This window comes from Caretta caretta, chromosome 6 (assembly GCF_965140235.1).
Source record: "Caretta caretta isolate rCarCar2 chromosome 6, rCarCar1.hap1, whole genome shotgun sequence".
Lineage (NCBI taxonomy): Eukaryota > Metazoa > Chordata > Testudines > Cheloniidae > Caretta > Caretta caretta.
The window spans coordinates 99,179,517-99,192,003 of NC_134211.1; the positions used below are offsets into that span (position 1 = coordinate 99,179,517).

The 12,487-nt window shown below is 41.3% G+C and overlaps 1 protein-coding gene across 6 annotated transcripts in view; it reads right to left on the bottom strand.

Annotated features, from left to right (window-relative positions):
- Positions 1-12,487, bottom strand: part of FOXN3 (forkhead box N3) — a 308,330-nt gene that overhangs the window by 180,535 nt on the left and 115,308 nt on the right. For 3 of the 6 annotated variants that reach the window (XM_048854130.2, XM_048854129.2, XM_048854128.2), the window contains exon 1: positions 594-789. The exons of the other annotated variants lie outside the window; for them this stretch is intronic. The gene's annotated coding sequence lies outside the window, so the exon portion shown is untranslated. Of the gene's footprint in view, positions 1-593; positions 790-12,487 lie in introns of those variants that run through there. 6 annotated transcript variants of the gene reach the window in all.

The window sequence follows — 12,487 nt, forward strand, 5'->3', positions numbered from 1 at the left end:
CCATTTGCAGTTGCAGCAAACATACCTTCAATGCTGGTCAGATGTCATAAACCTTTTATTGGTCTTACTGGATCATGCCATTAAAGCAACTTATCAATACACCTCCGAAGCCTAAGGAGTTATGATCCCAGCGTTCTGATCTATTATTCTGACCATCTCCTTCTACCGCCAAACACCGAATGGATTTTTTTTTTAATTATGTCTTTGCTAAAAGAGTCAATTGGGAACTAGACAGCCTGACTTAAGAGCTGGAGAGTCAGACTCTGTTGCCTACGATGGCTTTTTAGTTTAAGACAATGCCAACTCTGTTCATTAAGTGTCTTAGGAAATCAAGGTAGCAACAGCGGCAGCAACTAAAACAAGCACACACATTTAGGGCACACACAGAACTCTTCGATCAACTCACTCCCTTCTCTGGTTTAGCTAGACCCCCAGACACGATCTGCAGTTCCGAAAGCCGATCAGCACGTTCGTAATTAATTAAAAGAGCTGATCAAATTTGCAGAAAAAGGATCTGCGATTTCTCTCTCGCCACACTGAGCTTCCAATGCAGTGCCTTATGCAATCTTCAAATATAACAAACAACAACTTACCTGGCTTGAGAGAGGTTAGATTTTTACCGCTGTCCTTTCATGGTTATTATGCAAACTTTCATCTGATTGAACAAGGCATCGTCTCCTCCTTTAGACTGAGCCAACAATGTGCAGAAGGGGAAAGGGGTCCCAAGGCACAAGAGGAAATACAGTAGCATGGGACCCTCCTGCAGTTTTACCTTCCCTCCCACCTCCCTTTCAGCTTTCCCTCCCCCCCCCCCCTTCCCTTTACTCCTGATGGGCAGCGATTTGGGTCGGTGCTAGCAGAAGAGCGATAAACTGTTCCCACTGCAAGCAAACAAAAAAAGGCGACACATGACCAGGGAGGGAGGGGTGAAAGAGAAAACGTGGGCTGGGCCAACACTAGAGCAGCCACGGAAGGGAGGGGAGGGCCAAAGGGGTGGGGGAGGGTGTTCGCTCTCATTGCACACACGAAGATCCCAATTGCAGGCAGGAGGGGGGAAATGAAAACACCCTCGCTGCCCGCCCACACCCCCAGCACGGCCGCTGCCCCAGCAAATGCGGCTCCCCCCTGCGCCACGTTCCGATCGCTCACAGGAAATTCACCAGCTGCCTTCCCTCCTCCTGCGGCTCCTTCACTTGCTTCTCCGCCACTTCCCCAGAGTCTCTCTCCCCTCCTGCGAGTTACACAGACGTTTCCTCTCTCACGAGGGCTCCCCGCCACCCCTCCCTCGCTCCGAGTCTGGATGGGCACCTCAGAGTTTCTAACTCAGGGCCTGTCCCCAACTCGGCCTTATCCGAGTTGTTGTGCGTGTGTGATTAGAAACGTTGCAGAGCCAATGTTTGCACTGCGCTCTGAAACTGCGGCGGTGCAGAGCGGGGTTAGACCTGCAGACATCAGGAGGGAGACTCTAATCGTCCCAATGAAAATCCTTCCTGACAAGAAGGTGCGAATTTAAAAAGTCTCAGACTTTTTTAAAAAAAAAGTTAAGGTTGATCGGGATGTTACAGCAGCCCCAGGCCTCAAAGCTGTTCTCGAGAGCAGCAGGGGCAAATAGCTCTGGAATTCACTCCTTTATAGTCCACCCAATCGAGCATTGCTCCGTTAGGGGACACAATCAAAGATACTTCTTTATTCACAGGCTCCCCTAACAGTGGGTACTAGTCTCCCCCCTAGCAAGGGGTATCCTGGTAGTAGTGATGTTTCCATTTATAGGAATGTACCCCTTCAGTCCAACAAGATTATTCGGCTCCAATATTCAAAAGCAAGACAGAACCAAATGCACCCAAATTAAAGCTGTGCCAACTGGCTGTACCCATCCCTCAGCCCAGAAGAGACTGGGAGAGCAGAGAAGTTTGAAGGTCAACAAATTGAGGGTTAGAAAAAACAAAGCAGGGGAAGCAAACTACCCAAAACTGAAAACACCAACCCTTGCATTTTGTGTAGTCATAGCCCCATGCAAAATGGACGTCAAATGACATGGTAGTGCTTTTACACCCACTATGTACAGGGGTAAATGATAATACAGATGTAGGACAGTGGAGAATATCCCTACCGGCATCCTTGCAATTTATACCAGGGAGCTCTTAGCTCAAGTGATTTAGTTTAGCAAATCCCAACTGCTGAAGTATGTATCCACACACAGAGAGAAGTACTAAATTATCCAGGGCCCAATACAGTTAAAGCTTTATAGGTTTAAAAATAGAGCTATGACTCTGACAGTTTGCTCCACCTGGGGTCTGTCCTCAAATGCTTTAAATTGCAACAGAAAACAAACCAGAAACCAGCACAATCAGAGAGAAGGAAAACCATCTATTCCTTAGAGAAACATGTTTTAAGGCCTTGACTAGGAAAAAAAGTGCTTCATTCCCACCCAGTCGAGCTATCTCAACAGCACTGGTGTTAACTCGGTTGAGAAACCCACTTAACACCAATTGAGTTAAACTAGTTGAATTAAGCTAATTTCAAAAACAAAACAAAAAAACCCCACCCACCCATTTTTTTTTTTGTTAGTTTAGATGGGTTCTAAATGTGCAGCCGCATTCTGAGTGAGTTCAAGAGCATTTTCTCTATTAAGAAAATAAAAACCCAACAGCTAGGACTTTTATAAATGTCTCATCTGTACAGCTCAAAATATCGCCCAACTCTGGGTCAATAGAATTATACAAATGGGGAAACTGAGGTATAGAGAGGTGAAGTGACTTGACTTCAGTGACTGACTTCAGTCAGTGGCAAAGCTAGAAATAAAACCCAAATAAAACCTCTAATAAATATAATAAACTACTAGCTTTTATATAGTGCTTTTCATCAGCAGATCTCAAAAGACTATAAAACGAGGTTGGTAGATTTATCCCCATGTACAGATAGGGAAACTGAGGCAGAGAGGGACATGACTTCCCCAAGGTCACCCAAGTGGCTAGTGGCAGAGTAGGGAATAGACACCAGGTCTCCCAGCTCACAGTCATAGTACTCTATGCACGAGGTAACATTTCCTGCTCTAATACTGCATTCACATAAGTGAGTTACGAAAAGAAAATCCAGATACAATTGACCACCTTTAAAATTAGCATAATTAATAGTTTTAAGGGTAATCCAAAATCAAGGGTTTTCCATTCTGAATTAACAAAATCTGCAAATTAGTTTATAGCAACACCAATTTTTCCCTTCAACATAGGCCAGGTCTACACTATAATTTTTTGCCCATACAATAATGTTGGTTAGAGGTGTGATTTTTATGACATTTTTATACTAGCAAAAGCCCTGGTGTAGATGCAGTTACACCAGCAAAAAAGTGCTTGTTTTTCCATTTGGAGAACTGAGATAAATTCTGGTCATGTCTTGCTAAGATCTTTCCTTGCTGATAGGTTTTTCCCTCTGTCTACTGAACAGATATTTTACATTCTTGCATGTTTTCTGAAAGCTGTACCAGCAACTGAATGTAAGAATGGAAACAATACCCATTAGGCCACAAAATATCTTTATTACCCCCTCCTAACAATACCCTGCAATCACACTTCTTTCTATCATTGAAGCACACTGTGGACCATTACCTTACACAATTCTTATCTCATGGCCATTCTGTTTTAAACAGAAAACAAATTACCAAATCATAACCCCACCCCCAGAAATTTACTCCAAGTACTTGGAGAAGTTCTTTAAGTAAGACAGCTGACTCTTTATCAACATCAAAGAGGAGACACTCATCATTGGTTTCAAAAGTTAAGTGTCTTACAAAACTAAGTGGAATTCAGCTAATGAGCATTGTTTCAGAAGTGTCAAGGGCAAAAATCTCATGGCACACTGTTGTGGGATATAAAGACTATTGCATCTAAAATCTCATGTATGTATCCTGATACAGAGTTCAATTCTATTCTGTTTCAAGTCAGTGGTAAAATTTCCAGTTGACTCAATGGGAGTAGGATCAGTTCCAGAATGTTACAGCTTTTTTGTGGGAAAACATGTCCTGCCACAGTAAGCCATAAGGATAACAAGCCGAGGATCAGCCCAAAAATGTTTTAAATGCATGTATGGTAAGCAGTATTCTCTAATGGCTAGAGCACAGGACTGGGAGACAGGAAACATGTATATTCCAGTCTTTGCTGTCAGTGACTGTGGCCATGTCTACAGGAACAGTGCTGCAGCAGTGCCGCTATAGCGCATCTGGTGAAGATGCACTGTGCTGACAGGAGAAAGCTTTCCCAGAGGCATAATAAAACCATGAGTGGTAGAAGCTATGTGAATGGGAGAAGCTCCCCCACCAACATAGTACTGTGCAGATGAGCGTTCATAGGTGCTGGAACTAGAGGTGCTGGGTGTGCTGCCACACCCCGACTTAGATTCATAGATATAGATATTAAGGTCAGAAGGGACCATGATGATCATCTAGTCTGACCTCCTGCACAATGCAGGCCACAGAATCTCACCCACCCACTCCTGCGATAAACCTCTCACCTATGTCTGAGCTATTGAAGTCCTCAAATCATGTTTTAAAGACTTACAGTTTGGTTGAATGGCTCTCAGCCACCCCCACTATCCCCAGAAGCACCTCTGCGAGCGCTTGTCGGTGTAACTTATGTTCCTCATGGGGCTGGTTTATGCACTCCCCTGAACGACTTAAGTTATGCTGACATAAGCTGAAGTGTAGATATAGCCTCAATGTACAGCGGCAGTCAAAAAAGCGAACAGAATGCTGGGAATAATTAAGAAAGGGATAGATAATAGGATAGAAAATATCATGTTGCCTCAATATAAATCCATGGTATGCCCACATCTTGAATACTCTGTGCAGATGTGGTTGCCCCATCTCAAAAAAGACATATTGGAATTGGAAAAGGTTCAGAAAAGGGCAACAAAAATTATTAGGAGTATAGGAGGAGAGATGAATGAGACTGGGACTTTTCATCTTGGAAAATAGACTGCTAAGGGGAGGTATGATTGAGGTCTATAAAATCATGACTGGTGTAGAGAAGGAAGTGTTGTTTACTACTTCTCATAACACAAGAAATAGGGGTCACCAAATGAAATTAATAGGCAGCAGGTTTAAAACAAATAAAAGGAAGTATTTCTTCACACAACGCACAGTCAACCTGTGGAACTCCTTGCCAGAGGATGTTGTTAAGGCCAAGACCATAACAGGGTTCAAAAAAGAAGTAGATAAATTCATGGAGGATAGGTCCATCAATGGCTATTAGCCAGGATGGGCAGGAATGGTGTCCCTAGCGTCTGTTTGCAATAAGCTGGGATTGAGCAACAGGGGATAGATCACTTGATGATTCCCTGTTCTGTTAATTTCCTCTGGGGCACCAGGCACTGGCCACTGTCGGAAGACAGGATACTGGGCTAGATGGACCTTGGTCTGATCCAGTCGGGCCATTCTTATGTTCTTATGTTGTGCAGTCTTAGGGAAGTCACTGAATTTACCTGTGGCACAGTTTCCTCTTGTGTAAGTGGGGGATAATAAGATTGTAAGCTTTCTGGGGCAGGGAATGTCTTTTATTCTGTTTGTACAGTGCCTAGTGCAATGGAATCTTTGTTCATTCCTAGGTGCTATCATAATACAAATAAATAATAATAATACTTTTGTAAAGGGCTTTTGACATTTTCAGATGAGAAGTGTTATGTGTATAGTAAGATCAGAGTATATGTGGTGTCAGGCATTTGTTAGAAGAATCTCCAGTGATTTATTATTGCACTATAGATAGCTGTATAAGAATGTATTAACTTTCAGTTCAATTTTGAGAAATACCAGTCACTATTTCAGTCTCTCTGTTTAATGCGGACTTCCAAGAATCTCTCTCTACCCCATTCCCTTACCCTCCATCCAGTCTGGAATCTCTGATACCTCCTGCAAGCTGAGCATGGCAAAGAGCACAGACTCTGATCTTCCCTCCATCATCATCATCACCACCACTGGTGAGAACATTTTCCCTGTCCATTAGTCTTATGATGTGTCACCACCCCTCTGGATATTTCTACCGCCTGCCCCAATCCCACAATGCATCAGGTTCAAACTTTTTGTCATCACCTTCAAGTCCCTACCCAACCACATCTTAACCTAGTCTCTGATCACATTGCCCTGATCAATCCACTCAGGGCATCAAGCCTTGCACCACGATCAGTTTATCTGTTTCTCCTGCAACTGTCTCCATTTATTTTTTCCATGCCAATGCCTATTTATGGGGCACCTTGCCAGAGCCATCCTCCCAGGCTGCTAACCTCCCTTCATACAAAGCTTTCCTGAAGACCCAGTTCTTCCAAGAGGTCTAAAAGAAATTTGCTGATTATGCCTGTGAATTATTATTTATGGTTTGTACTGCAGTTGTACCCAGAGCTCCCACTTCTGATTGGGGCCCCATTGTGTTAGGTACTCTGCAAGCACAGAAGTGAACATGGCTCCTGCCCCAAAGATTTTACAATCTATTTTATTTTAAAGTCTCATTAGAAGAAGATTGTGATCCATACTGTTGTGCACTAGCCTTCACCGTTTTCTTCCTGTTCTTTCTTCCTTCCCACTGGTTTGTTTCCCCTTCTTGTTGTGTCATGTCTAAAATTAGCTTGTAATGTCCTTGGGGCAGGGATCCTGTCTTATGTCTATTGATGGCACCTTACACACATTTGGGCACTATTAAAAAAAATTATTGTTAACACAATGCACTTTTGCCCTCATTTCCTCTTTTACACTTCCTGATGCAACTGCTCCTCCCAAGTGACCTTTTTTGTTTCTTTCTTCCCACACTTGTATTTGTGCCGTCTTTCATACCACCACTATGCTGGGCATTTCCTCTTTTTGTCCATCAAATGACTATTTAGAGTCACATGCTAACCTCCCTTTCCCCACATCTATATAATGAAGTCCACTCCCACACGCACATATTAGGAGGGGATAATAGAGGTTCTCGTGATGATGGATAAATATTGCACAAGTCTGAAACTAGCACCATCCCTATTTACTGATGGGAGACCTCTACAGTGACCGTTCCCTATGATACATATAATCAGAGTTACATAACTGGTTTGTCCTTTCATTTAAACATTCCTCAAGTTCTCAATTACACCATTTGTGGAAACCCAACAGAAAGAGCTGAATTTGTGAGATGAGCATCAGTGCAAAGCTTTATAAGAGGCATATATCTTGCCAGTGATCAGACGAAACAAACTTATATGTTTCTGCAGCTCTGGTGTTCCATGAACTACAGTATAATTAATTTTGAATAATCAAAACAACACAGTACAGTGTTTCATGTAAAAGTTCCTTTGTAAAATGGTATACAGCAGTTTATGATGCCATTGTACTTACACATATCTGCAACTTCTAAGGAAATGGTTATACTTAGTACTAAAATTATATACAGCTGTCAAACTAGCAGTAGTTAAAGGGGGTGGGGGGTAAAAAATCACATGCTGCTTTTTTCCCCACATACAATTATTAAACCAGGTCTACAGTAAGAGCGCTTTACCAGTATAGCCATATCAGAATATTATACCAGCAAAGCACTCCTAGTATGGATGCAGTTTATAACAGCAAAACTGCACTTTTGCTAGTATAGCTTATTCCAGCCCCCTCCCCATGAACAAACAAACCATAACAATAAAAGTACAACTGCAGCTACTCTAGGAGCTTTTGTGGGCATAGTTGTCAATCAGAGATCACAAGTCACTACACCCCTGACCAACATAGCTATACCAGCACAAGGTTGTAGTGTAACCCGGCTTTCTAGTTTACATGCAGATTTTGCAGGAGACAGAAACAGAATGAGTTTTTCATTTTCAAAGTTTTCTGGGGTTTGATGGACCAGATTCTGTTGTCAGTTACACTGATATAACAATAATTTGCCCTTGTATTATCTCTAACTTAGAATTCCTCGTACCACAATTGTATGACAAACCTGCCAAAGTTATCAAAGACAGAAATCAACTGGATTTTTTTTTTTTTTTTTTTGGGTGCAGGGAGAAGGAAGTGAAGCAACCAAAGTCCCATACGAAGCAAAAAAACTCAATTTTGAATAATAAAGTTACCTGGGAAAACAGTAATGAACACAATTAATATTGATACAAAGTTTTACTGTTGGATGGGCCTGCTAAAAACAAATTACAATTAGTTCTGGGTCAAATCTGGAAGTCCTTACTCTGTTTTTCTTGAATAAAAGCTCTTAATTTCAGTAAGGCCTGAATAAGAACTTTGGGCTTTGGGCCTTTATTTGTACATCTACAAATGCAATTTAAGTTAGCATAGTAGGATCTTGCCTATGACAATTTATGGGAGATATTGCATGGAATCAGAAGGCGTGTCTTCCACAGATTTAAAGAAAGTTCTAAAGATAATCACTTTTTACACATTCTTGACCTTTCAGCAACTCCACACTTACTTTTAGTGAAACGCACCTTGAATAATATAGCTATCAGCAATCTGTTAATTCCCAGAGATGTGTGCTTTGCTTCTTAAAATGTGAGCTTTTTCTTAAAATTGTATCTATTCTTGGAGACAGGGTTTGCAACCAGTTAGTAGCATGACTGACACTAAATGAAGTTTGTGTTCACACGCCAAATAAATGTTGATCATGTTGTAATTGTGGTATTAACAGCACTTTGCTCTTACCAGTAGCTTAGGCTAGCACATGACTGTCTCCCTATAACCAGTTACTAGTACTTAATTCTCTGTGGGGTTGGGACTCACTAGCTATGCCTGCCTGCATAAACAGATGGACAGTCTTTTTTTCCCTAAGCAAGATATCTGCCTCACATTTTACTATGGCTGCTCTGTGTGGATGTTTTCTGGACACTGCTTCCTGCTAAGGCACTATGGGATTGCTGGCCAGATTTTCCCAGAATGCACTGATACTAACATAGGCTGTGTGATAGGTGTAGAACACACAGACTCAGCTGATGCATGGTTGTATCTGAAAAGAGCTGCTATGTGGATATACTTTTTGTAATCTGGTAGGATGAGCATGTCACAAACTGATTTTAAAAAAATCCAGTTGTGTTTAAGTGTGGACAGCATTTATTAGATTTTAAGAGTCCTACCAAACACACTGTGGAAGGAGACCAAGGAAAAGTGGGCCCCGGGGGAGTTCAAAGGGAACCTGAAACAGTAGCATCTACAGTAGGTTTCCCTCTTCTTCTTGGGTCCTCTGCAGGGCTATAGGGTGCTGAGGAAGCCGAACCAGAAAGCAGCTGCCATGCACAGCATGCTCTCAATAGACAAGAACAAAGACTCTGTGGAATAAAAACACTAAATTTACTGACTAGAAATAATTCCCACATCTCTACAGAAACTTCTCACAGAGCATGAACCATGGTGGAGGAATCGAGACCTCATGGCATGGGAGCTAGGCAGAGGAAAAGAGAAAGGGGTAGTTTCTGGCTTCCACGTGGGTGGATTTCTGCTCCTCCATTGTGGTTGGGGATCCTCATGGTTGGGGTTGGATCCCCACTTCATGCTGAGTCTGTTGGCGCTGCCCCTGCGTCTCTGGAAACAGACAGCCTCACCTAACAGATGGCATAATCTGGTAGATTTAGGGCCTCATTCTGACACACCACAGATGTTTGGTAGGAAAGTTTCCCTACCTACATGTTTCCCTCATCCAGAAGGGATGGTGATGGCCTTAATAAACAACTACTTTGTTGAAAGGCCCCAGTTCTGCAAACACTTATGCATGTGAATAAATGGTTGTAGGATTGGCGCCTAAAATTGCTACCACTACACAACATTTTGAAACAAATTACGATATAGAAAAGTCAATTATGGGGAGGGGGAGTATATATGCATTTTAATGTATATGCTTTATTTGCTCCACCCTTGCTTGTTAAACCACTTTCAGCATTTTTTTTAAACGCAAACAAACAAAACAAAAGAGCTTTTGCTGGAAAAACTTCTTAATTCTGAAAGTTACTGGACCAGCACTGGGTAATAGAATGGGGGTTTCAATAGCACACAAAAGCAAATCCAGACTTGAAAAGAGACAGGCTGTCCTGCTACAAGCCAGTCAACTGCCAAACTGTCATTTTGCTGTGCCGCTGAACAGAAGGCCCATGTAATGACAACCACAAAACTCATTTATACTCTGAAAAGGTGACTAATGAGCTCATTCATGCTGCCTATAAATTATTCACTTACAACACTGACCCCACTCAAGACAAACAGCAAAGTAAACTTTAAACACTGGGATCCAAGGCCTTCTGAGGAGTCAGAGTTACTTCTGTCAAACGTTTCACAATAAAACAGAGACTACACTTGCTTCTGTTTCATTGTCAAATTCACTCTTCTATTTACACTTCTTTTTACTACTTTTAATCAATTTAAAGTAGATGCAGCTGTTACACGTTTATTTCTCTGTTACCCAGTTTTTCCATTAGTTATTACAGGCAATCACAAAGCACTATAAATAGCTTTAAATTAGATTCTTCAGAAATTGAAGACTGACCTTAAAATGTAACGCATGTCTCTACAGTGCTAAGAACACAAGTGCACACACATAATTAACAAGTCCTGTGTCCAAATGGAAACAAAATGACAATCATTTTCAGTTATTTTGGTGTTTGCTTTATGTGCTTTAGTTTAGGGTGAAATATTTCTGCGAAACACTGTTAACCCAACCTGCCTCCTGAGATTTGTGATTAGTTAAATTTCCATTAAAATTTATAATCTGTAACAACATGAAAATGGAGGCGTTTTTAAAGATATATTTTGGTTTTTAGGCGCTGGAATGCACACACCAACTTTTCCCCAAAAGTACCATATTAATGAAGATGACTTTCCTCATTCTGTTTAATGTGAAGTAAGAGAGTTTATAGTTTACCGTTATCATTGTAAATAATGTTTGCTGTAACAAAAGTGGTTGCTATATGTAGCTGTTTACATGAATTGGGCCTTTTTCTGAGTAAAGACTGCAGACGCTTTAACATTATCCAGATAAATTGCTCACATATTTAGAAGTTGCATCTTAGTAAATTCTGATTTGAAGTAGCAATTCATACAAAAAGACTGCTGAAGTTAAAATTACATTAAGGGCTGAATTCTGCTCTTTGATACATGTGCCCAACCCCCGCTGAAGTCAATTAGAGTTACACATGTACTGAGGTTAACTCCAAGGGTGAGAAATGCTTAGCCAGAAGTGAAAGCAAGGAAACTCATAGTTAAAGTGAAATTGCTGTTCTGAGCTAATTTAATACATTAGACACTGCAGGGTCTCCAAACAATGCAAGACCTTAAATGACACACAATACAAAGGCACAAGAAAAAGGGAGTTAAAGATGGAGTATGCATGCATCCAACAAAGTGGGTATTCACCCACGAAAGCTTATGCTCCAATGTGTCCGTTAATCTATAAGGTGCCACAGGACCCTTTGCCACTTTTACAGATCCAGACTAACACGGCTACCCCTCTGACACTTAACTTCAACTTTTAATTTCATCCTGGCTTTTTCACATTTTAAGTCAAACCCATACCATTAGAACTGCACTTTTAATCACCCCTTTTCTTCCAAAACAAAAAATATTAATGAAATGGAACAAGAACCTTGGTGCTGTGCTATTTAAAGGAAGAAGACTTTTCTACCTACCAACAGCAATTTGGATAGCCTTCATCTGTTTACATTCACATTTCCGAGTCTACAAGAAAAACACGCTTAGATCCTTCCTTGCACTGTTTGTGTTGCTTTGTAAAAAGGCAAGTGATTTAAAAAAAAAAAAAGACAAAGCAGTGGAGCATTCTGCAACCACACAACATGCAAGTCCTAACTTATCAGCAGCTCTCCACCTGACAAGATTCCTGAGTTTCTCCTACCTGAAGGGTGTTGGCAAAAAGCTGCGTTGAAACAGTGTCACATGTCTTGTCCCAATAAACTGTCTGACAAGCAGAGTTCACTTCACAGTTCATTGGTGGGAAATGTGGGAGCTTCCCACATTAGTCTTTCCACACCCTGCTCCTGTTTTTTCTAATGACAAGCCACTGTGATGTCAGTTTTGCCCCAGGACTTGGTCTGCTTTGCATAAAAACAACCTACAGTTGGCTCCAAAATCAAAGGAATACTGAGTTGGGAGCGGGGACAAACTGGTATTAAAACTTTCTAACTACCCCTAATTGCAAAAGAGGCACAAACTACAAAACCGTTCAACAATGATCAACAACTGAAAGATAGTCCATTGAATATTCAATACTGTTAACCTATCATGGGGTTTTATAGCTAGGTAGACAACAAGAACAACAATAATAATAATATTCATACTATTTTAAGAAATGAACAATCAAGACATTCATAAAGCAAACAACTTTTACATTCAACTCTCCCTGGGAAAACTCTGGTCCCCAGAGTAATAATATCTCTCTTTCTGTAAGACATTATCTTCCCCACTCACCTCTTCATCAAGCACAGGTCCCAAACCAGCAAACAGTTACGCATATATTTAACTTTGCAGTCTGTCAGTAGTCCC